This window comes from Syngnathus typhle, unplaced genomic scaffold (genome assembly GCF_033458585.1).
Source record: "Syngnathus typhle isolate RoL2023-S1 ecotype Sweden unplaced genomic scaffold, RoL_Styp_1.0 HiC_scaffold_28, whole genome shotgun sequence".
NCBI lineage: Eukaryota > Metazoa > Chordata > Actinopteri > Syngnathiformes > Syngnathidae > Syngnathus > Syngnathus typhle.
The window spans coordinates 732074-757886 of NW_026871934.1; the positions used below are offsets into that span (position 1 = coordinate 732074).

Here is a 25813-nt window from a genome sequence, read left to right on the forward strand (position 1 = left end):
GGCTAGGGCGCGAGACACTTCTCTCTGACATCGGTTGAATAAAATCTTTCCCCAATCAGCCATGTGTGACTGAAGTTTTCCTTCCCCAAGCCAGCCACTTTTTCACCATTTTGTTTGGAAGACCAGCTGACCATCGAAGAGAATTCACCACAGTAATTAACACATTTCTTTCTATAATACAACACTTACACATTGATCCGTTGGCAACAGTCTCTCACCCGGTCGTGAACGGGAAATTGCGTCACTGACTCGTTCATGAACGGGAAATTACGTCACTGACTCGTAAAGTCCCTCCTCCATCTATCGCTCGCTGGCGCTGCTGATTGGTCGTTCGCGAAGATTCACGAGTGAAGATGAAGATGACGGCGCGTGCATACGCAGCGACCTCTCTCTGTCCCGCCCAAACGGTGTTTTGTACGTCTAATGAGTGTTCGTCCGGCAGTTTTTTTTGTTCGTCTCGTCGTACTGAGTCGTGCTACAAGTACGGCAGGCAGGTTCTGCTTGACATCGGCGAAAGCGAGTTTTGTCGAGTTCTGGACTTTGATGCGGGGACATTAAAGGAGCTCGGACTGCTACGTCCTGAAGCGTCGCCGGGCTCGTCTGCTATTCCTCCCCCGGTTGGGAAGCGTCGAAAGCGGTGTGCGGGGAGGCTGAAGAGGGGCAAACGCGGGGGCGTCCGGGCCAGGCTGGCGGCCAACCCTGCTCGTCCGGCCGTGCCTTCCATTCTTCTGGCGAATGTTCGATCGCTGGACAACAAGATGGATTACATTCGCTTGCTGCGATCTACAAACCGGACAGTGCGGGACTGCTGTGTGCTCGTGTTCACTGAGACTTGGTTGACCGTCAACATTCCGGACTCTGCCGTACATCTGGAGCGGCTAGCGTGCTATCGGGCGGACCGGGCCATTGTACAAGGGGGAAAATCTCGTGGAGGTGGAATATGCGTCTACATCCGTGACGAATGGTGCCGGGACTCTGTAGTGTTATGCAAGCACTGCTCGCCACTGGCAGGGTTTGTGATCATTAAGTGCCGTCCTTTTTACCTGCCAAGGGAATTTACCGTGATTCTGCTGGTCGCGGTTTACATCCCGCCTTCCAACATCGAAGGCGACAGGATCGCGGCTCTTAGTGAACTGTACCAGGCTGTCAGTGAACAACAGACAGCGCACCCTGACGGTTTCACCATCTTCGCTGGGGATTTTAATCATGCTAATCTGAAGTCTGTTTTTCCGAGGCTTCACCAGCATGTTAATTTTCCTACGCGTGGCGACAGCTTCCTGGACCTGGTCTACTCTGAGCATAAAGGAGCTTTCAAAGCCGACCCCCTCCCCCATCTTGGACATTCTGACCATATCACTGTTATGCTTTTGCCCGCATACAGACAGATGGTGAGAGCGTCCAGACCGGTTCGAAAGCGGGTACGGTGTGGCCTGAAGTTGCCTCTGATGCGCTTCGTGACTGCTTTGGCTCTACTGACTGGGACATGTTTAGGAGGGCTGCCACTTGTGACGGTCGGACAGACATTGAGGGTATACTGACTGTTTCCTTCTACATCAGGAAGTGCATTGATGATGTGACTCACTCAAAATCCATCGTCACTCGGGCTAACCGGAAGCCATGGCTGACGGGGGCTGTCTTCAGGCTGCTGAGGGCCAGAGACAAAGCCTTTAGAGCGGGGGATGAGGCTGGCTTGAGGACTGCGAGGGCCGACCTGTCCCGGGCATCAAAGCAGCGAAGAGGGCGTTCTCTTGCAAAATTACCGCCCACTTCAAGGACTGTTCAAGGACCGGGGTGGGGGTCCCCCTTTTTAAGAACCGGAAGGTGCGTTCCAATAACAGAGGAATCACACTCCACAGCCTCCCTGCTACAGTCTATTCAGGGGTGCTGAAGAGGAGGTCCCTCGGTAGGTCAAATCTCGGATTCCGGAGGAGCACTGTCGTTTTTGTCCTGGCTATGAAACAGTGGACCAGCTCTATACCCTTGGAGGGACCCTCATGGGTGCATGGGAGTTCGCTCAACCAATCCACATGCGTTTTGTGGGCCTGGAGAAGGTGTTCGGCCGTGTCCCTCTGGGAGTTGTGTGAATATAAAATGCGTGAATTACAAAGAAAAATGAAAGAATGATCAACTCGGCCATTTCCATTTTCTATACCGCTTGTCCCCACAGGGGTCGCGGGCGTGCTGAAGCCTATCTCAGCAGTCATCAGGCAGAAGATGGAGGACACCCTGAACTGGCTGCCAATGAAGCGCAGGGCACACAGAGACGAACAGCCATTGGCACTCACAACAATTTGGAGTGCTCAATCGGCCTACCAAGCATGTTTTAGGGATATGGTAGGACACCGGGGTGCCCAGAGAAACCCCACACAGGCACGGGGAGAACATACAAACTTCACACAGGGAGGGCTAGAGGTGGAATCGAACCCTCACCCTCCTAACTATAAGGCGTACGTGCCAACAAAGTAGAAAATACAAATCAATCAAAATACCTCATAGGTTACATGCAACAAATTAATCTTATACTGTTACATCAATAGCATATTGTTAAATGTCAATCCATTAATCAGAAAGCTAATTGGTCAATGCAGAAATTCGTACGCACACAACACTTTGTATTTGCGTACTTTATTTCTACAGTTCAGTTTGACACACTGGCTGTTGTCCTTATATGTTCTGAGTTTCTGAGTAATTTGGAAAATGAGTTTAAAACATATGCAGTCTTCGCTCACTATCCGTCGCCATGTAAACGAATGCCAGTTTCAAGGCTGAATTCATGTGTCACGCAACGTGGGTTCGCGTGCGAACCATATCCTGACAAAGTAGAAAATACAAATCAATCAAAATACCTCATAGGTTACTTGCAACAAATTAATCTTATACTGTTACATGAATAGCATAATGTTAAATGTCAATCCATTAATCAGAAAGCTAATTGGTCAATGCACAAATTTGTACGCGCACAACACTTTGTATTTGAGTACTTTATTTCTACAGTACTATGTTTGACAAACTGGCGATTGTCCGTATATGTTCAGAGTTTCTGAATAGATATTTGAAAGAGTAATATGGGAAATGACCTTAAAATATATGTAGTCTCCGCTCAGCATCCATCGCCATTTAACGAATGCCAGTTTCAAGGTTGAATTTGTATGTCACGTGACGTGCGTTTGCGTCACGTCATGCAGCCTGATAATTGGCAAAAAAAAAAATACTTTCTGAGCATGCAGCCTGTGAATTTGGACACAGCGAGTGAATCCTTTTTTGCAAGACCACTTCTCTTGCTTGCAATGAGGCTTTAGCACCTACCGCTAATCAAAATTTCAAACACACTACTATCAAGCAGGGTTAGCAGATGTAGCTGTCTGCTGAGCTACGCGGCCTTGCTTGGCAAAACTGTGTCAACCTTTAAGAAAATTAACCAAAAGAAACCCTTGAAAATGTAGTCTAACCAGAGCTCTAAGCCAGTGATTTTCAACCAGTGTGGTGGACACATTTGTGTGCCGTGAGAAATTATAAAATTACCCTTAACATTCTCAAAGACAATAACTCACCACACAACTGCTGGTCACCAGTACCATGGACAAGATACGTGGAACTACAACCTCAACTCTTATAGCAGCAAATATTTAGTATACAATCAGGCCTCAATGAGAATTGAACTCCCGACCCCTCGTTTACAAGACCAGTGCTCTAACCACTGAGCTAGAAGAGCTGTTCTATTGGTGCTAATAATAAACTATAAACTATTCAAGTACAATATTTCAAAGTGGAAATCAGGAAGTCACCACGTTTACCGCCCATGGGAGCAAGCAAGGCTAGATAGCGTGGCCAAGTTTGAGAACCTGTTAGTGTGCTCGAACCTCATAGCTGGTTGAAGCGCTGGTCTTGTAAAGCAGGATTGAGTCCTGATTTTGATTCTCCTATATGTACAAGTTTGAATGTGACAACAGCCAGGAACAGCCATGCTTAACAAGCAAATGGACAAGGTGTGTCCTTTCATAAAAAAAAAAGAGGAGGCAGAGCCAGAGCAACTTTGATAAAAGAAGAGGGAAAAGACCCCTACGACATTAAAGAGAAGGAAGAAGAGGATATCTACAGTATGCCCTCATCTGGTCTCTCTTTGAAGAGTATAGATGAGGGTCAACATGAGGTGAGCAAAGGGGCGGAGCCTCCAAGTAGCAGCAATTGTCAACAAATGACAACAGAAGATAATGGAGACCACCGTGGAGGATCGCAAGCAGACAACCTCTTAGCTCCAACATCAGATAGTGATGACATGGCGTCACATGCTTCTGACGCTGCACTCTGAAAACAAAAATGTTCTCAGTGTTGGAAAATGTTTGCTCATAAGAGGGGTTTGAAACGATTTATAAGAATACACACAGGAGAGAAACATTTATCCAAAGATTCTCTCAGAAGAGGTACTCAACAAGTAACATGAGAACCCACACTGGTGAGAAACCTTTTTCCTGCTCAGTTTGTGGAGAAAGATTCTCTTAAAAAGAAACACACACAAGAACCCATACTGGCCAGAAAACTTGTTCCTTAGTTTGTGGCCAAAGATTCTCTCAGAACAGTCACTTAAAAATAAACAAAAGAACTCACACATGTGAGAAAATCTTTTTCTCCTCACTTTGTGGCCAAAGATTCTCTCAGAAGGGACATTTAAAAACACATGCAAGAAGACACACAGGTGAGAAACCTTTTTCCTGCTCAGTTTGTGGAGAAAGATTCTCTTAAAAAGAAACACACACAAGAACCCATACTGGCCAGAAACCTTGTTCCTTAGTTTGTGGCCAAAGATTCTCTCAGAACAGTCACTTAAAAATAGACAAAAGAACTCACACATGTGAGAAAACCTTTTCCTGCTCACTTTGTGGCCAGAGATTCTCTCTGAAGAGAAACTTCAAAATCCACTATTTGTCGGACCCCACGGTGTCCAAATATGCAGGGCCTGGAAGTGTTCCATCTGACTTGGCCCACAATAGCTCTAACAAGATGTCTCCCAGGTCTCTTAGCTGGCTCGTATCTTTGTTTGTTAGCCTTGGAAACTCCCCTATCTTTTTTAGCAGTGCGTCAATTGCTTCTGAGGAACCATAACACTCTTCAAGCCGTTCCCAAATCATCTTTACACCTCCAGCGGGTACTGCATGAACACTTTTCGCCTGTTCTGCGGATCTTGGACCTAGCCACCTTGTTAGTAGGTCTAAATCCTCTCTTTCTGATAAATATAAGTGTTTAGTCGCACCAATAAATGATGCTTTTTATGCCCAATAATTTTCCGGTTTGTCGTCAAATTTCAGGAAACCAGTGCTGACGAGTTCTTTGCGGATGAGGTATTTAGCGAAGTCCTGTGCTCCGTTTGCTTCGACTGAGTTTCTATTTGCAGGTTGGAAAGCTTGGGCTAACGGTTTTAAGGCATAGGTGTTGGTTGGACCTTTGTTTACTTCCGTTTCTTGTTTAATGTCCTTCATTCTTGGTTGCGACACGTGACGTTGTAGTTGAGGGTTTGAGCAACTTTTATTGCTGTTCCAGTACGTCGTACTGTATTGAAATTGAAAGTCTCTGGCTTGAGGAGAGGTTTCATGCTCACCTCCCCTCTTATACTTTGTACTTCTTCGTACGCTGTAACCTCAGCTTCTGCTGCAGCTACTTGTTTTTTACATTTCAAAATGTGAAGACAGGCGTCCTATTCGGCCTTTTGTCTCATGACAGGCTTCCTTCTCGGCCAAGGCAAGCTGGGCCTTAGCTGCAATTGCTTTGGCGTAGGCTCTTGTAGCTGAGTAATTTGATGCTTGTGAGCGCCTGCTAGAGCCCCCGACATAATGCTGTGTGGAGGTGAAGGCAGCCGTTTGTCACACGGTGGCTGTCCTCCAGGATACAGTTGGTCTGTGGCTGCGTCAGCGACTGGTGGTTGCTCCAAGTCGATCTCCGGCACAAAGTCCGCTTCATCTTCGATCCACTGTTCATAAACCTTCAGGTGGTTCTTTCCTGAGTGTAGACTCATGTTTGCTGAATGTAGCTCCGTGTGACTTGAGCCTGCTGATTATACTCGTCTTTTTACTGGACTGTCCTTACGGGTGGGTGCTGCTAGACAGCCAGCGAACCAATACAGAAAAACTTCACTTTGAAGGCTTGCTTTTCTTGATCACAAAGTTTTCCTTCCATCAAGGATACGGCAATGCAAAGAGAACACGTGTCAACACTTATACACAAATGCTTCAGTTTGCTTGCTTTATTTCTGGTTTGGGTTGTATGTGAGTGAGATGAGAGGAAATTAATCCACTGAAATAGAATGGAGTGAAACGAAATGGTAACTGTAACAAAGAGAAGAAGAATCCATAGAGTATTAACATCTAAACATGACAGAATTGCTTACAGTACGAAGCCTATGAAAGCTGCATGCATAATACACACGAGATAAAGATGAAGTGAACATGAGGTAGATTCTCACACACCGGCAGCTGGCGAAGACACACATTTTACACTAAATGCGCTGTATGAAAGTCAGATCAAATAAGAAATACTTACAATGGCGAATGTTCCTCAAGGCTTATGTGTTATGAAGCACAAACTGCGTATGATGAGTTGTTTACACTACAACGTTCTAGGTTTCTCTTTTCCTCCCAGTTGCAACCAAGATCCACTATTACAAAAGCGATGCTCTTTAGTGTTGGCTCGTGAGTGAACGATTCGTTCAAAAAGAAGGAATCTTTTCAGTGAACGAGAGTGAACGAATCACTTCCTAAAGTAGCCTATATATGCCTAAATGTTGTTATCCAATATATCGACTGCAGTTCCACATTAGATTGCTGGTTTGAAATGTACTTTTATTATTATTATTATTATTATTATTATTATTATTATTATTATTATTATTATTATTATTATTATTATTGTTATTATAAACATTTATGTTATAACTTGTCTGGTATTTTATTCCTTGTTTTTATATTCGCCATTCAAAACATAAAAATCAGACATTTGGTTAACTGCTTTATATGACAATATCACAGCACTCCTCCTCCCCCATCCCGTCTGTTGTCTTCCGGGTTAGAGCAACGCTGGCGTCAGATCTGTTGACTGCCGCTTCTGTCCCGGATCGTGTCCGTTACTTGTTTTTCGTTTTCCCGTTTTCAGTGCACCCATCTCTTCTTTTATTTTTCTCGTGTTGTCTTCTGTTCTCCTCGCATTCCCGCAGCTCCGCTCTCACATGTTTCCTCTCCTTCGGACTACCAGCTACGTTAGCCAGCTAGCCAACAGGCAACTGGCAAAAACCACCACTGGACCCTCCTGCCTCCCGACTGAGCATGTGGCCGCCTGCTGTGGACTCGACGGCAGCTCTGGCCCGGCTCTCTGGCCTTCCGTCCGGCGTCGTCGGGTGACGGGCTCCACTCCCTGCGAGCTCGCCAACCGTGGCTCTGCTGTGTGCCGCCGTGGTGCGTTGGGGCCTGCCGTTCGAGCAGGGGCAGTCGAGGTCGACCGGCATCACCACCTGGTCCACTGCTGGTTCCACACGAGGCTGGGATCCACCTGGACCGGCACTTCCCCGATGGCTCACCCATCTCCTCTTTTTGGACTACCAACCCCCCGTCACCCCCACCTCCCGTACTGCCAACCTCAACAACCCCCGCTCCCGCCCCTCCTGCTCCTCCATCCATCTCCTTCGCACTGCTGACCGATGTCCTGTTATTAACTAAATCCTATTGTCCACCCCCCCATACGTCCCCACTAGGGGTGTAAATCGCGGCTTTTGTCACGATACGATATAATATCGATATAAAGAACTGCGATACGATATTTGCCGATATCTTAAAGCCTGCTGCGATTCATTCACGATATATCGCGATATAGTGCTCTACGATCGATTTTTTTTTTTTTAATAAAAAATATAGAACAATATCCTGATTCATAACAATTCATACGCAAAATCAACAAGGTACTCCAAACTCTTTATTTAGGAAATTACAAGAGTATTGTAGTATACAAATTGCTTACTTTAACACTGAACTTTGATGTCGTGTTTTTTCTTTAATCTATTTGATCACCGCATGGCAGGAGTTACGAACTGCACGTGTCTTGTCCGTTGAGCCATCTTTTCTTTGGAATCCAAAGTGCTTCCAAACGAATGACTTGAAGCCTAAAGGGGAGCAAATTTCCTCGTCTTTTTGGACACTAGCCATAGCACCAGCCCAGGAGCCGCGTACTAGTTGTCGCCTCCCCTTTCACGTGCGTGCTCTGCTCACAACACAACAACGCCGGGCGCACTGCTCCCGGAAAGAGGAAGCAAGCAACAATGAACTGGATTTCAAAATAAAGTCGCGTCTAATGTCCGAGGTCAAACACGGCGATATAAATCGATGTTTACCTTTAGCATCGATGGCAATGAATCGTAGAGCATTATATCGATTAATCGATGTGTATCGATGTATCGTTACACCCCTAGTCCCCACCCTTTTTGTTCCCTGTAAAGCGTCTTTGGGTCATTGAAAAGGGCTATATAAATTGAATGAATTATTATTTTTATTATTATTATTAATATGTATGTGTTTTACGTTGTTATATGAGTTGGTGTCCCCAAAATTAACAAATGTCGGCATAACGGGTTTGTTTTTCAACCTTTTATTCAAACACAACACAAAAATAAACACATTCGGTACAGTAACACCATTGACTACGAGCCAACAAATACAAAATCAAAATATCTTTCAGGTTTAATTCGCTGACTGAATAACTGTTAAGAGAAGAGCAACAGCAAACAAACCACAAGTGAGACAGAATATTAAGTCTTTTCTCGCGAGGAATGCAGTACATATCTGTACAACAATCTCACTACACTAAATATCTGTATACACTCCCACTCTTTTTATTTGGATTTGCCCTACACACAATCGTGAGACAAGCCCCTAAAGAAAAAAGCATGTGGGCTTTGCCTCGTAAGCAAAAATGACCAGGTGTTATATACTGATAAGAACATGTTAGAAAAGGAGTTTGAGTTGAGAAGAGAAAGCCCTTGATCTCTAAGTCAAAACATAGCAAGGGATGTATTAAAACCTTGTGTAGGATGAGACAAGCTAGGTTATTTATTACTGGATACGCACCAACATAATCTTACGATCAAGATAGTTTGGAAAACCCTGACTTTAATGGTCAATTGGAGGTTCATCTGGGGTGCAAGACAGCAATGAGGCATGTTGCCTAACAAAGTGGTCTTTGTTAGAAAGGAACTGTCTCGGTGGATGTCTTCTTTTTGCTGAGTTGCCACTGAGTTGCCAGCTGCGTCCTGTCTGACCCAGCCATAACTTTTCTCTTCTGTGGTACATCATAAAAACAGCAAGGCCAAACAGCAAACATATACTGCAGTAATATTGCGGTAAAGCATTGATTAGAGAACGCATGATAGTGTTCGTCTCGTCGTACTGAGTCGTGCTACAAGTACAGCAGGCAGGTTCTGCTCGACATCGGCGAAAGCGAGTTTTGTGGCGTTATTGACTTTGATGCGGGGACATTAAAGGAGCTCGGACTGCTCCGTCCTGAAGCGTCGCCGGACTCGCCTGCTATTGGGAAGCGTCGGAAGCGGTGTGCGAGGAGGCTGAAGAGGGGCAAGCGCGGGGGCGTCCGGGCCAGGCTGGCGGCCAACCCAGTGCCTTTCATTCTTCTGGTGAAGGTTCGATCGCTGGACAACAAAATGGATTACATTCGCCTGCTGAGATCCACAAACCGGTCAGTGCGTAACTGCTGTGTGCTCGTGTTCACGGAGACTTGGTTGACCGTCAACATTCCGGACTCTGCTGTACATCTGGAGCGGCTGGCGTGCTATCGGGCGGACCGGGCCATTGTACAAGGGGGAAAATCTCAAGGAGGTGGTATAAGCGTCTACATCCGTGACGAATGGTGCCGGGACTCTGTAGTGGTATGCGAGCACTGCTCGCCACTGGCGGAGTTTGTGATCATTAAGTGCCATCCTTTTTACCTGCCAAGGGAATTTACCGCAATTCTGCTAGTCGCGGTATACATCCCGCCTTCCAACGTCGAAGGCGACAGGATCGCGGCTCTTAGTGAACTGTACCAGGCTCAGTGAACAACAGACAGCTCACCCTGACGGTTTCACCATCTTCGCTGGGGATTTTAATCATGCTAACCTGAAGTCTGTTTTTCCGAGGCTTCACCAGCATGTTAATTTTCCTACGCGTGGCGACAGCTTCCTGGACCTGGTCTACTCTTCGCATAAAGGAGCTTTCAAAGCCGCCCCCCTCCCCCATCTTGGACTTTCTGACCATATACCGTTTTTTCCGTGTATAGTGCGCCCCCGTGTATAATACGCACCCTAAAAATGGCATGCTAATGCTGGAAAAAAGCCTGTACCCATGTATAATACGCACCCAATTTTTATGAATTTTTTAATTTTATTTATTTTTTTTTAAGTCCCAATGATCGTCACACACGCAGGGAGGCAATGGGTCCCATTTTTATAGTCTTTGGTATGGTCTTAACTAGGCTGGATGTAATTTTTTTTGTTGGCGTTGATTTCTCCGACTGCCCCTAAACGCACCACCGCGCTCCGTGCGCGCATGTGAAAAAGGCGTGCGGACGTGAAAAAGGCGGCTCTGTATGGGAGAGACGTTGAAGAGGAATAAAAACACCCTTGGAAACCAAAACTTGCCCCTCGTCGTGACTCGGAGCCGCAACAAATGTTTCGGATTTGTGTAGGGTACATTGTGACAGACAGCAAACGAGCAGGTGATTGAGCAAGCGTCTGATACGAGAGCATTGCGGTCGCATGGAGCGTGTTTGAAGTGAACAGCAGAGAAGAAAGGAACAAGGCAAAGTGTTGTGAAATAAAATATTACCTGTAATACGGATTTAGGTAGAGAGCTGAACTCTCGCTCTTTATATAGCTGACGTGTCTTGCGCAACCGTTCTGCGCATCTGTAATGGCGGCCTCCGTATGACGTCCGGTCCGCGATGGAGATTAAAAAACAAACAATATTTGACAATAACACACCATCAAGGATTGCACCATCGCATCAAACGATGTGTCGTCAATTATGAATTTTACTAAGTGTGTTGGGCAGGATGGCTGAATGCGATGCGCGATTGACAACAAACAAGAAGAAAGGTGATTTCAAGTTTTATTTCGAGGGAGATTTGTCATGTCTCGTCCCCAGTTTTGCTATGTGTCTAGGTTGCCATAGTTACTGTTCGCGTCGCCCCTCTCTTCCTGTGTCACCTCAATCGATGTAACGTGTTTTGTATTTAAGTCCTGTCTGCCCCTCGCTCACCGTCGGATTATTGCATGTGTTACTGTCATGATGTGGTTTCTGTTCCTGTCTTTGGTAATGTCACCCTGTCTTTTTGTTCGGTCAGTCCTGTTGTTGGTTTTGTTGTACCATGACTTTCTTTAAAAAAAAAAAAAAAAAAAAATAAATTAATTTTTTTTTTGTACCCATGTATAATGCGCACCCCAGATTTTAGGACAATAAATTAGTTAAATTTTGCGCATTATTCACGGAAAAAAACGGTAACTGTTATGGTTTTGCCCGCATACAGACAAATGGTGAGGGCATCCAGACCGGTTCGCAAGCGGGTACGGGTGTGGCCTGAGGGTGCCTCTTCGTGACTGCTTTGGCACTACTGACTGGGACATGTTTAGGCGGGCTGCCACTTGCGACGATCGGACAGACATTGAGGAGTATACTGACTCTGTTTCCTCCTACATCACGAAGTGCATTTATGATGTGACTCACTCAAAATCCCTCGTCACTCGGGCTAACCGGAAGCAATGGCTGACAGGGGCTGTCTTCAGGCTGCTGAGGGCCAGAGACAAAGCCTTTAGAGCGGGGGATGAGGCTGGCTTGAGGACTGCGAGGGCAGACCTGTCCCGGGGCATCAAAGAAGCGAAGAGGGCATTCTCTTGAAAAATTACCGCCCACTTCAAGGACAGCAGGGATGCAAGGAGCCTTTGGCAGGGCATTCAGCCCATCACGGACTACAAGCCTGCGCCGCAGAGCTGTGAAGGCGACGTCCGTCTGCTAAATGATCTTAACCGCTTCTTTCCTCGCTTTGACGCTCAGAACAGCACTTGCCCGCTGAAGGCCACTCCCCCTTCACATGAGCAGCCCCTGTGCCTTTCTACCGACAGCGTGAGGAGGGCGCTTGCCGCTATCAACATCCGTAAGGCGGCGGGCCCTGACAACATCCCGGGTCGAGCGCTGAAGGACTGCGCTGGGGAGCTGACGGGTGTCTTCACGGACATCTTTAACATTTCCCTGCAGCAGGCCATCGTCCCGTCGTGTTTCAAGGCTGCCACCATCGTACCTGTGCCGAAGAAACCTGCTCCGTCCTGCTTCAATGACTCCCGCCCTGTGGCACTTACGCCCATCATCATGAAGTGCTTTGAGCGGCTTGTCATGGAGCACATCCGATCCGTTCTCCCCCCCAACATAGACCCCTTCCAGTTTGCGTACCGAGCCAAACGGTCCTCTGAGGATGCCATCTGCTCTGCCCTCCACTCGGCCCTCACCCACCTGGAGAGAAGGGACTCGTATGTGAGATTGCTGTTTGTGGACTTCAGTTCAGCCTTCAACACCATTGTGCCACAACGTCTAATCTGCAAACTCGACAAGCTGGGCCTCAGTACCTACCTCTGCAACTGGCTACTGGACTTCCTCTGTCAGAGGCCACAGGTGGTACGTGTTGGCAACAAAATCTCCGCCAGCCTCACGCTGAGCACAGGGGCCCCCCAAGGCTGTGTGCTCAGTCCGCTGCTCTTCACCCTACTGACTCATGACTGCACCGCAACCTACAGCGACAACCGCATTGTGAAGTTTGCTGACGACACGACTCTGGTGGTCTCATCGCCAAGGGAGACGAGGCTCAATACAGGTTGGAGGTTGACCTTCTGACCACGTGGTGCAGGGACAACAACGTCCTGTTCAACGTCGACAAGACCAAGGAGATTGTTGTTGACTTCCGGAAGGGTCACACCCAACACCTGCCTCTGACCATCGACGGCGCTGTGGTGGAGAGAGTGAGCAGCGCCAGGTTCCTGGGGGTGCACATCAGTGATTATCTCTCCTGGTCCACCACCACCGCATCATTGGCGAAGAAGGCCCAGCGCCGCTTGTACTTCCTGCGGAAACTCAGGCGAGCGAGCGCTCCTCCGGCCGTCATGACTACCTTTTACCGTGGCACCATTGAGAGCGTCCTTTCCAGCTGTATTGCTGTTTGGGGTGGCAGCTGCACTGACTACAACTTGAAGGCCCTGCAGCGCATAGTGAACACGGCTGGCAAGATTATTGGTGCTTCACTCCCCTCCTTGAAAGACATTTACATCTCCCATCTCACCCGCAAGGCGACCACGATTGTGAGTGATGTGAGTCACCCCGCTCACTCTTTGTTTGATCTTCTGCCCTCTGGGAAGAGGTATAGGTGCCTGCGCTCCCGCACCACCAGACTCAACAACAGCTTCATACTCCAGGCTGTTAGGATCCTGAACTCGCTTCCCCTTTCTGCGTAGCGTCCTGTACTTTTGCGCTATGCTTATTGTCTGCTGTATGAACACTGGCTCCGTTTTGCTCCACTTATTTATTGTGTTATCTGTTCATTTATTATTTATTCATCACTCTTATTATTTATTGTTTGTGCCTTCTTGTTTTTGTATTGTGTCGTTTACTTGTATGTATATCGTGTAATATGTTTCGTCACCGTGGGATAGAGAAAACGTAATTTCGGTTTCTTTGTGTGTCTTGACATGTGAAGAGATTGACAATAAAGCTGACTTTGACTTTGACTTTGAGAATCACTATATTTTGGAGGATCATCTGCACTTGGCACTTTAGGGTGCAAAGTCAGAAAAGATGGTTCGCTTTGACAAGTAAACGACGCAATATAAAAAACAAGAAGGCACCAACAATAAATAATAAGAGTAATAATAAATAATAAATAACCAGATAACACAACAAATAAGAGCCAGTGTGCATACAGACAGTAAAAGTACAGGACGCTACGCAGAACGGGGAAGCGAGTTCAGGATCCTAACAGCCTGGAGTATGAAGCTGTGTCTGGTGGTGCGGGAGCGCAGGCTTCTGTACCTCTTCCCAGAGGGCAGAAGCTCGAACAAAGAGTGAGCGGGGTGACTCGCATCACTCACAATCGTGGTCGCCTTGCGGGTGAGATGGGAGGTGTAAATGTCCTTCAAGGAGGGGAGCGAAGCACCAATAATCTTACCAGCCGTGTCCACTATGCGCGGCAGGGCCTTCAAGTTGTAGTCAGTGCAGCCGCCACCCCAAACAGCAATACAGCTGGAGAGGACGCTCTCAATGGTGCCGCGGTAAAATGTAGTCATGACGGCCGGAGGAGCGCTCGCTCGCCTGAGTTTCCGCAGGAAGTACAGGCGGCGCTGGGCTTTCTTTGCCAGTGATGCTGTGTTGGTGGACCAGGAGAGATCCTCACTGATGTGCACCCCCAGGAACTTGGCGCCGCTCACTCTCTCCACCACAGCACCGTCGATGGTCAGCGGCAGGTGTTGGGTGTGACCCTTCCGGAAGTCCACAACAATCTCCTTGGTCTTGTCGACGTTCAGCAGGAGGTTGTTGTCCCTGCACCACGTGGTCAGAAGGTCAACCTCCAGCCTGTATAGAGTCTCGTCTCCCTTGGGGATGAGACCCACCAGAGTCGTGTCGTCAGCAAACTTCACTATACGGTTGTCGCTGTAGGTTGCAGTGCAGTCATGCGTCAGGAGGGTGAAGAGCAGCGGACTGAGCACGCAGCCTTGGGGGGCCCCCGTGCTCAGCGTGATGCTGGCGGAGATCTTGTCACTAACACGTACTACCTGTGGCCTCTGACAGAGGAAGTCCAGTAGCCAGTTGCAGAGGTAGGCACTGAGGCCCAGCGTGTCAAGTTTGCTGATGAGGCGTTGTGGCACAATGGTGTTGAAGGCAGAACTGAAGTCCACAAACAGCAATCTCACATACGAGTCCCTTCTCTCCAGGTGGGTGAGGGCCGAGTGGAGGGCAGAGCAGATGGCATCCTCAGAGGACCGTTTGGCTCGGTACGCAAACTGGAAGGGGTCAATGGTGGGGGGGAGAACGGATCGGATGTGCTCCATGACAAGCCGCTCAAAGCACTTCATGATGATGGGCGTAAGTGCCACGGGGCGGTAGTCATTGAAGCAGGACGGAGCGGGTTTCTTCGGCACAGATACGATGGTGGCAGCTTTGAAACACAACGGGACGATGGCCTGCTGCAGGGAAGTGTTAAAGATGTCCGTGAAGACATCCGTCAGCTCACCAGCGCAGTCCTTCAGCGCTCGACCCGGGATGTTGTCAGGGCCCGCCGCCTTACGGATGTTGATAGCGGCATGCGCCCTCCTCACGCTGTCGGCGGAGAGGCACAGGGGCAGCTCGTGTGAAGGGGGAGTGGCCTTCAGCGGGCAAGTGCTGTTCTGAGCGTCGAAGCGAGCAAAGAAGCGGTTGAGGTCATTGAGCAGACGGACGTCGCCTTCACAGCTCTGCGGCGCGGGCTTGTAATCCGTGATGGTCTGAATGCCCTGCCAAAGGCTCCGTGCGTCCCTGCTGTCCTTGAAGTGGGCGGTAATTTTGCACGAGAACGCCCTCTTTGCATCTTTGATGCCCCGGGACAGGTCAGCCCTCGCAGTCCTCAAGCCAGCCTCATCCCCCGCTCTAAAGGCTTTGTCCTTGGCCCTCAGCAGCCTGAAGACAGCACCCGTCAGCCATGGCTTCCGGTTAGCCCGAGTGACGATGGATTTCGAGAGAGTCACATCATCAATGCACTTCCTGATGTAGGAGGAAACAGAGTCAGTATACTCCTCAATGTCTGTCCGATCGTCGCAAGTGGCAGCCCTCCTAAACATGTCCCAGTCAGTAGAGCCAAAGCAGTCACGCAGTGCATCAGAGGCACCCTCAGGCCACACCGGTACTTGCTTGCGAACTGGCCTGGACGCTCTCACCATTTGTCTGTATGCGGGCAAAAGCATAACAGTGATATGGTCAGAAAGTCCAAGATGGGGGAGGGGGGCGGCTTTGAAAGCTCCTTTATGCTCGGAGTAGACCAGGTCCAGGAAGCTGTCGCCACGCATAGGAAAATCAACATGCTGGTGAAGCCTCGGAAAAACAGACTTCAGGTTAGCATGATTAAAATCCCCAGCGAAGATGGTAAAACCGTCAGGGTGCGCTGTCTCTTGTTCACTGACAGCCTGGTACAGTTCACTAAGAGCCGCGATCCTGTCGCCTTCGATGTTGGAAGGCGGGATGTAAACCGCGACGAGCAGAATCGCGGTAAATTCCCTTGGCAGGTAAAAAGGACGGCACTTAATGATCACGAACTCCACCAGTGGCGAGCAGTGCTTGCATACCACTACAGAGTCCCAGCACCATACGTCACGGATGTAGACGCATACTCCACCTCCACGAGATTTCCCCCCTTGTACAATGGCCCGGTCCGCCCGATAGCACGCTAGCCGCTCCAGATGTACGGCAGAGTCCGGAATGTTGACGGTCAACCAAGTCTCAGTGAACACGAGCACACAGCAGTCCCGCACTGTCCGGTTTGTAGATCGCAGCAAGCGAATGTAATCCATTTTGTTGTCCAGCGATCGAACATTCGCCAGAAGTATGGAAGGCACGGCCGGGCGAGCAGGGTTGGCCGCCAGCCTGGCCCGGACGCCCCCGCGTTTGCCGCTCTTCAGCCTCCTTGCACACCGCTTTTGACGCTTCCCAACCGGGGGAGGAATAGTTATCCATTTGTCAAGATGTTTTACATTTTCTGGGTCGACCCATTCCATTAATTTCCAATCCTTGCATTTTAATTCATGTCGGGGTAGAGACTTTCGCTTACTAAACTATAAGTTTCCCATGGTTTATTTTTCTAAATTTTGGAGTTAGTAGTTTGAATGGCACCTACAGTGTCCTAAAACCAACTTTATTCACAGGACAGTGGTTAAAGATTCAATGTGTGGTAAGTCTCCTTTCACCTCCCCGAAGGAAGTGGAGAGTTCTTGCCTCTGAACCCACACAAAGCCACTGTTTACAATCCTGTGTGTTTATATAGAGGAGCGCTCAAATGAGATCACTCTCAGTCAAACCGTACACAAGCACACCACGCGCGTTTTTTTAGGAATAACAGAGGAGTCCGCCCCTCCCACTGCGGAATTTAACTAACGTGAAAGTTAGAGGGCTCCACACTCCCCCTGCGGAATTTAACTGTTTCTAATGGCACTTGATAGGGTCTAGAATTCTCAAAGTTTTAAGTGACCTCTTGTCACTGCTCGTTTTAAGTGACCTCATCACCGCTCATTCATTCCTTTTTAGTAGAATTAATATTCCTACTCACGGTCTGCTGATTTTCTTCCTAGGAAGATCTCGTCAACCCTCCCGGTGTCCAGCCGGACTGATCGAGACAGTCCCGTCAAAGGGCTTTTGTTCACCTCGGCCGAGGATTTTTGCCTGCGTCGAAGAGTCCGCTGGACCCGTTCAAGGTGTGTCGAGATCCCGGAACGAGCCCCCAATTTCTGTCAGGTTTAATTCGCTGACTGAAGAACTGTTAAGAGAAGAGCAACAGCAAACAAACCACAAGTGAGACAGAATATTAAGTCTTTTCTCCCGAGGAGTGCAGTACAGATAGCTTACAACAATCTCACTACACTAAATATCTCTATACGCTCTTTTTATTTGGATTTGCCCTACCCACAATCGTGAGACAAGCCCCTAAAGAAAAAAGCATGTGGGCTTTGCCTCATAAGCAAAAATTACCAGGTGTTACATACTGATAAGAACATGTTAGAAAAGGAGTTTGAGTTGAGAAGAGAAAGCCCTTGATCTCTAGTCAAAACCTTGTGTAGGATGAGACAACCTAGGTTATTTATTACTGGATACGCACCAACATAATCTTACGATCAAGATAGTTTGGAAAACCCTGACTTTAATGGTCACTTGGAGGTTCATCTGGGGTGCAAGACAGCAATGTGGCATGTTGTCTAACAAAGTGGTCTTTGTTAGAAAGGAACTGTCTCGGTAGATGTCTTCTTTTTGCTGAGTTGCCACTGAGTTGCCAGCTGCGTCCTGTCTGACCCAGCCATTACTTTTCTCTTCTGTGGTACATCATAAAAACAGCAAGGCCAAACAGCAAGCATATATTGCAGTAATATTGCGGTAAAGCATTGATTAGAGAACGCATAATAACATATTTATACATTTTTCTAACAATATCAATCGACATAACATGTGTCGGCTGGCAATAGCATAGCAGCAATGCTGTCTGTCACTCACTCACTCACTCACTCACTCACTCACTCACTCACTCACTCACTCACTCACTCACTCACTCACTCACTCACTCACTCACTCACTCACTCACTCACTCGTGAAGACCAATCAGCAGCTCCAGCGAGCATTAGATGGAGGAGGGACTTTACGAGTCAGTGACGTAACTTCCCGTTCACGAACGAGTCGTGAATTTATTATTATTATTTTAAATAAACATTTATGTTACAACTTATCTAGTTTTTTATTCCTTGTTTTTATACTCGCCTATTAAAACATAAAAATCAGACATTTGGTTAACAGCTTTATATGACAATATGTATATGTGTTTTACGTTGTTATATGAGTTGGTGCCCCCCAAAATAACAAATGTCGGCATAACGGGGTTTTTTCAGCCTTTTATTAAAACACAAACACATTCGGAATAATAACACCATCAACTACAAGCCAACAAATACAAAATTAAAACATCAATGTCGGCATAATGTGTGTCGGCTGTAAATGGTTTTAGCAGCAATGCTGTCTGTCACTCACTCGTGCAGATCAATCAGCAGCGCCAGTGAGCGTTAGATGTAGGAGGGACTTTACGAGTCAGTGACAAAACTTCCCGTTCACGACCGAGTCGTGAATTGCATTTCCCATTCACCAACGAAACGAATCTGTGAGTGAACGAATTACCGTTTTTTTCCGTGTATAGTGCGCAAAATTTTACTAATTTATTGTCCTAAAATCCGGGGTGCGCATTATACATGGGTACAAAAAAAAAAATTTTTTTTTTTAATTTTTTTTTTTTTTTTTTTTAAGTCCCAATGATCGTCACACACGCAGGGAGGCAATGGGTCCCATTTTTATAGTCTTTGGTATGGTCTTAACTAGGCTGGATGTAATTTGTTTTGTTGGCGTTGATTTCTCCGACTGCCCGTAAACGCACCACCGCGCTTCGTGCGCGCACGGGACAGCAAACGAGCAGGTGATCGAGCAAGCGTCTGATACGAGAGCATTGCGGTCGCATGGAGCGTGTTTGAAGTGAACAGCAGAGAAGAAAGGCAAAGTGTTGTGAAATAAAATGCACAGAACGGATGCGCAAGACACGTCAGCTATATAAAGAGCGAGAGTTGTTTTCTTCCTATTAGTTTCAATTCACAGTTTAATTAGCAGTTTCAATCAGCAAATAACAAAATGCGTTTTACAGGTAATATTTTATTTCACAACACTTTGCCTTGTTCTTTTGGTCTCTGCTGTTCATCCTAAAACACAAAGGCGCTCTTTAAGCAATGCGACAGTGAGCGCCCGGCGCGCTGCACCAAATTAAGCTCCCTGCGCAGTGCGCACTGAGGTCCACTTAAATTTTAGAAAGTACATCAGGACTTTAAAAATATCTTCTAAATTTCAGCGACGGCTCTGTCACAATAATCGACCAGCCCGGTGCAGTTGGGCGGTCGGCGGCGCGCTACGGTTGAGCGTTCTCTCGCGCACTCTCTCTCTCGCTCTCTCTCGCTCTCGCACACACGCAAACCGGATATCATACGGAGGCCGCCATTACAGATGCGCAGAACGGATGAGCAAGACACGTCAGCTATATAAAGAGCGAGAGTTCAGTTCTCTACCTAAATCCGTATTACAGGTAATATTTTATTTCACAACACTTTGCCTTGTTCCTTTCTTCTCTGCTGTTCACTTCAAACACGCTCCATGCGCACGGAGCGCGGTGGTGCGTTTACGGGCAGTCGGAGAAATCAACGCCAACAAAAAAAATTACATCCAGCCTAGTTAAGCCCATACCAAAGACTATAAAAATGGGACCCATTGCCTCCCTGCGTGTGTGACGATCATTGGGACTTAAAAAAAAAAAAAAAAAAAAAAAAAAAGAAACTAATTTTTTTTTTTTAAAAAATTCATAAAAATTGGGTGCGTATTATACATGGGTACAAGCTTTTTTCCAGCATCAGCATGCCATTTTTAGGGGTGCGTACTATACATGGGGGCGCACTATACACGGAAAAAAACGGTACTCAGTGAGTGAATCACTCAGTGCCACTTAAATTGAATATAAATCTGTCATTTTACTTTAAGAAGTAAAAGTTGTTTTCTAGAAATCCATACTTGTGATGTATGAGGAACAACAATCGGGCGCATTCTTCAAAAAGACAGACCTACAGCCGACAAGAAGGTTTTGATACGTTCATATCATGTAACAAGTCAGGAACGTGGTAATTACACATTATTTTGCATTTACTCATTTGTTTAATACAGTTGAGCAAGCAAATGCACAGTTCTAGAGTACAGTTAATAATGCTCAAAAGCAGTGGTCCCCAACCACTGGGCCGCGGACCGGTACCGGTCCGTGGGTCACTTGGTACCCGGCCGCCAAGCCGCACAGAAAAAAAATAAATAATAATAATTATCGACGATCAATTAATTCAGGTCAAGACACTCGTCCCGGTCACGTGACATGTTTCCCCAGTCGAGCCCGCAAAGCTAATATGTGGCGACAGGCTAACTAACCAGGCAATGAAGCATTCAAAACTGCTTCAACACATGGAGACCAAGCATCCTGCAATAAAAGACAAACCTTAATCACTTCGGGTGTCATTGTCTCCGATTACGTCTAGATGGGACCGGCTTGTTTCTGAGAAACAAACTCAGTGCTCCCACTAATTCAACGTAATGGTGAGTTTTATTTTTGTCATTTGTACTTGTTTTTATGTCAGTCGTATCATTTTATTTCATCGTATTTATATATTTATTATAAATGTATTATTTATTTATTTATTTATTTATTTATTTATATAAATGTATTATTTATTTATATAAATGCCGGTCCGTGAAAATATTTCTGACATGTAACCGGTCCGTGGCGCAAAAAAGGTTGGGGACCACTGCTCAAAAGCGTTCAGTGTGTCACAGCACTGTAGACCTAAACTGCGCATGATTTTAGTTTTAAATAGAAAGATCAGGGGAGAGTGCGAACGCAGTCTCACGCTATCAGAAATTATGCAGTCGAGATTCCCGCATTAATGGAATTTGCAGGAGTCATCTCAACCATAGTGCCTTATAGTGACTGAGTCCCACCCTGGGTGAATCACCTTCTTGATCATGGTGTCTCCCCTGTCAAGTAAGTATGAATTGTTCAAGTTGCCGGGCCGACGTCTTAACCGCACACGCCATCTTCACTCACGGGCTTAATTGCGACAAACGTGTGGCACACATACACAGTGGATGAAACAGGATTCGTAGAACTGTTTAAATAGTACCTTTAGTCATTACAAAACCAAAGTATTGTAAATTAAGTGAAAAATAGATTCAAAAACACTACCATCATGCTTTGCTACATTTCCTACCCAAAATTGCCCCTACCCCCACACCTTTGTTCACCTCATTTTTCTTAGAGTCGCCATGTAGTGGTGAAGGCAGCAACCATAATAAACCATAAAAAAGATGTAAGATAACATATCTGCCAAAACATGCCCAACATGCATTGCCTCTTTTAACCTGAGAACCTTAAAACTATGAATTAGAATTTATTGAAAATGTACATTACCACTGAATAATACCGTCTTGGCCTGAATGTAAGACAAAGTTTTTTGCATTGAAACAAGACTGAAAAAGTGGGGGTCGTCTTACATTCAGGGTCTAGACATTATAACCCTTCACAACACTAGATGGCGCCAGCTATCTTTAAAGTGAAGTTACGTTACTGCGCCTTAAGTCTCGCGTGAGTTACCTCAGCTTATCGTGATTGTTGGAGCTTGTACACAGCGGTAAATTAAAGGTTGCAGGTATCGACTGAGTATAATGCTGTGATTGTGTGCGTCTTTGACACAAAGTGAGTTCATACATTTCATCGTTACATCATTGTTGCCGTTTGTCCGATTGCGGTTTGCTTTGTGTGCATGCCGTTTGATTGACAGCTCCGGTGCGCTCCTTTAAGTTTGCCTCGCATTGTAGGAGTAGCCGTTACGCAGCGGCACGGCGACTAACGGTCGTCAAAAAATTAATTTTGTTGTCTCGATCGCGTATGTTTGGTGTATTGCAGAGAGTATTTCATTTATAGTTATTTAGTATAGCGGAACTGTTACGCACAGTTAGTTATGTAATGTGTGCTGTCTGTCATGATGTCGGGTTTTGTAGATTGTTTTGTTTTGTCCTGTCCCTCGCATTATCACTTCCTGTTTTATTTTGTACAGATCATGGGTCCTTCCCCTGCACGACCGTCCGCTTGACCTCCCCGTGATGATAACTACACCTGTGTCCTCCCTCCTCCGTATGTGTATTTAGTCTGCGTCTTCCCCTCGCCTTGTGCCAGTGCGTCTTGCTGGCCATGACCACCAGCGACTCCATAGCCACAGCTATTTCCCGTGCTTTGCCCGTGCGAGCTTGCCTTCGTTTTTCCCTCAGTGTGAGGCGCTTTTTTTTGCTGTTCCCAGCCCTTTTTTCCCTCTGTAGAGGCGCTTTTGTCTATCCCCTTTTTTCCTCGTGTTGAGGCACTTTTGTCTGTTCCCTTTTTGCCTCATCGTGAGGTACTTTTTGTTCCTGGAGCTGTCGTCCGCAGAGGAAATAAACTCCTTGAACTTTCGAACTCTGCATTCGAGTCCTCTCCCTGCTCTGAGCGTGACACTGTCTACGAGTGTTGTGTGACGTCAGAGGTTGATACTTGTTGTATTTCTGTCTGTTGCAGAACCACAGACACCCCACAAACCACACACACGCTTCACACGCTTCACACAATACCCTTTTGCCAATTTGCCTGTACACCCCTAAGAGCCACAGTGACTGTGACTTTTTTGCCAATAATTCAGTAAAGTAATCCAAACTCAACCACGTATTCCCTCCTGTGTTCTCCTGTGTTCTGACCGACACCCGGGGGCGAAAAGAGCATAACCATCCGAGCCAACCCCCTATACCAGTGGTCGGCAACGCACGGCTCCAGAGACGCATGCGGCTCTTTAGCACACCCCTAGCGGCTCCCTGGAGCGCTTGCAAAAATGCGTGAAAATGGAAAAATATGTTGTTGTTGTTTTTTTGTTTTTTTAAATATGTTTTTTAGGTGGTACTCATGAGACAAACATTCTCATGCTGTCGAAAATGTATGTAGTTGTAAATATATTAAAAATACAGAATTTCAGAATGGCGCAAAATTGCGTCATAGCAAGCGACACAGCAGAGGCGAGTTGTAAACAGGTGTGTGAGTGACGGGCCATGGATTCAAAAGGCAAAAAGAGAAAGATTGCTGATGATTAACAGAGGGTTTAAGAAAGAATGGATTCAACTATTTGCTTTCATTGCCAATGCTGAAGGATTGACTTAATGTTCGATTTGCAATGAGTTGTCAAATATAACAAGAAGAGCAATTTGGAGCGACATTTTCAGCTAAAGCATGCTAAATCACCCAGTTGGAACTGAGAGGAAAGGTGCAATTTGAGGAACGAAAAAACAGTTTCGAGAAGTAGATTGCATGTCCAAACTCTACTACTGCTGCAAGTTGTGCTGCAGCCCGGGAGATAATAAATTGCGGAAAACCATTCACCGATGGTGAGTACATGAAGGATTCCTTCGTTAAAATATCAAAGTGCCTATTTTCGGACAAAACCGAAATCATTCAGAAAATTAAAGACGTGCCTCTCTCCGTAAAAACAGTGAAGGACATGATAATTTGAATGGCAAACAATATCACCAATCAGCAAATCAAGGACATCAATTCACCTCCAGCTTTCTCAATTGCCTGTGATGAGTCGTGTGACGTGACCGATATCGAACAGACAGCTCTGCTATGCAGGTACGTGAACTCGAATGGGCCGCAAGAAGAAAGTGATACCACTAAAAGGCCAAACATGGGGGGAGGACATCTGCGAGCCTGTGCTGCAGTGTTTAAATGACAGAGATACACACTGGCCATCTGATTTCAGTCGCTACAGACGTCGCACCGAGTATGAGAGGGTCGTAAAAGTTTGTGACTTTACGACAGAAAGCATTGGATCGAAATTTACTTGCATTCCACTGCATATTGCAGAGGCGCTGTGTGGGTAAACATTCCCACTGGTGTGTATGGAGGTAACGAACCTTGTCATCCATATTGTGAAAAAAAAAATCGCAAAAGCATTAAACCACCGCCAGTTCCGTGAATTGCGAGAAGAAGTTGGCAGCGAATATGCCGATCTCCTGCTGCACAACAAAGTCCGCTGGCCTTCAGAGGCGACGTTTTGCACCTGTGCTACGTGTTGGGAAAAATATACTTTTTATCATTGGATTCTATGTATCTACTTATGTGTGCAAGATCTTCCACAGTTTGACCTCGGGATAATAACTTGGGAGCATATGGCTGGCTAAGGAGCACATGACCGGAGTCATGAATCACTACGTTAGCTAGTCATGACCAGGTCATGAGTCTATTATGAGATGGCTAAAGCAGACAAATGTCTTATTTAATCTAAAGTCATGAGTACGCCACGGATGTATGCATCCCAGGGGCACTAAGACCCTCCTTTTTAACTTTGTTAGTCATTAGACGATCATACTGGTCCTTCTATAAGAGCATCCCTGTTGTTCTGTGGTCATGAGATGTAATTATGAGATGTCCTTCCTGTTTAAGAAACTATGCATTCATGTAGACTCCCCCCATTGTTGTTCCTCAATAAAAGGCACGACCAAACTGGAGGAAGAGCGCTACTCTCAGCCACACTTGCTGTGTCTGGTTTGCGCCCTTCTGCAGAAGTCGCTTGCCATCAAAGACATCTCCTGCCTCTCTGAGATTATCCATCCATCCATTTTCTGAATCGCTTAGTCCCCACGGGGGTCGCGGGCGCGCTGGAGCCTATCCCAGCCGTCATTGGGCAGTAGGCGGGGGACACCCTGAACCGGTTGCCAGCCAATCGCAGGTCACACAGAGACAAACAACCATTTGCACACGCACTCACACCTAGGGACAATTTGGAGTCTTCAATCGGCCTACCAAGCATGTTTTAGGGATGTGGGAGGAAACCGGAGTGCCCGGAGAAAACCCACGCGGGCCCGGGGAGAACATGCAAACTCCACACAGGGAGGGCCGGAGCTGGAATCGAACCTGCACCCTCCTAACTGTGAGGCGGATGTGCTACCCAGTGCACCACCGAGCCGCTCTGTGAAATTATTTTCAGATAAATGTTGTGAACCCAACACTATGCTAGAAGACACAACCCCCCTCACAGCAGACTTCAAACATGGGATAACAGAGGTCGTAAACAAGCACAACAATACCAGCACAACAAGCACAGGAATCACAAATTTCAACAGCAACTGCCACCAGGTGCCAGAGAATAGCCATGAAAGAAAATCCCATTGATGTGGGATTTTATCCTCCGACACGGCCTGCTGTAAATTCCTCAGTGAGTTCATGGCATCCTTGATGTGCGTGTCGTTATCTCGGAATGTGTGCAACAGAAAGTCCCAATATTATGGCACACACCACATTGTGCTGCAGTCATCAAATCCAGAACCATCCTGTTTTGCAAGACCATCAGTCTAATAGCCTGAATCTCTCTATTTTGTCCATCATT

The 25813-nt window shown here is 46.7% G+C and overlaps 1 long non-coding RNA gene and 1 other non-coding gene across 2 annotated transcripts; one reads left to right on the plus strand and one right to left on the minus strand.

The window, feature by feature from the left end:
* Positions 1–17157: 17157 nt before the first annotated feature.
* Positions 17158–23099, plus strand: LOC133147079 (uncharacterized). The gene is made up of 2 exons (XR_009711502.1): positions 17158–17497; positions 22469–23099. It is a non-coding gene; the product is annotated as an uncharacterized LOC133147079 (long non-coding RNA).
* Positions 21238–21404, minus strand: LOC133147097 (U1 spliceosomal RNA). Its single transcript, XR_009711510.1, has one exon. It is a non-coding gene; the product is annotated as a U1 spliceosomal RNA (small nuclear RNA).
* Positions 23100–25813: the final 2714 nt, after the last annotated feature.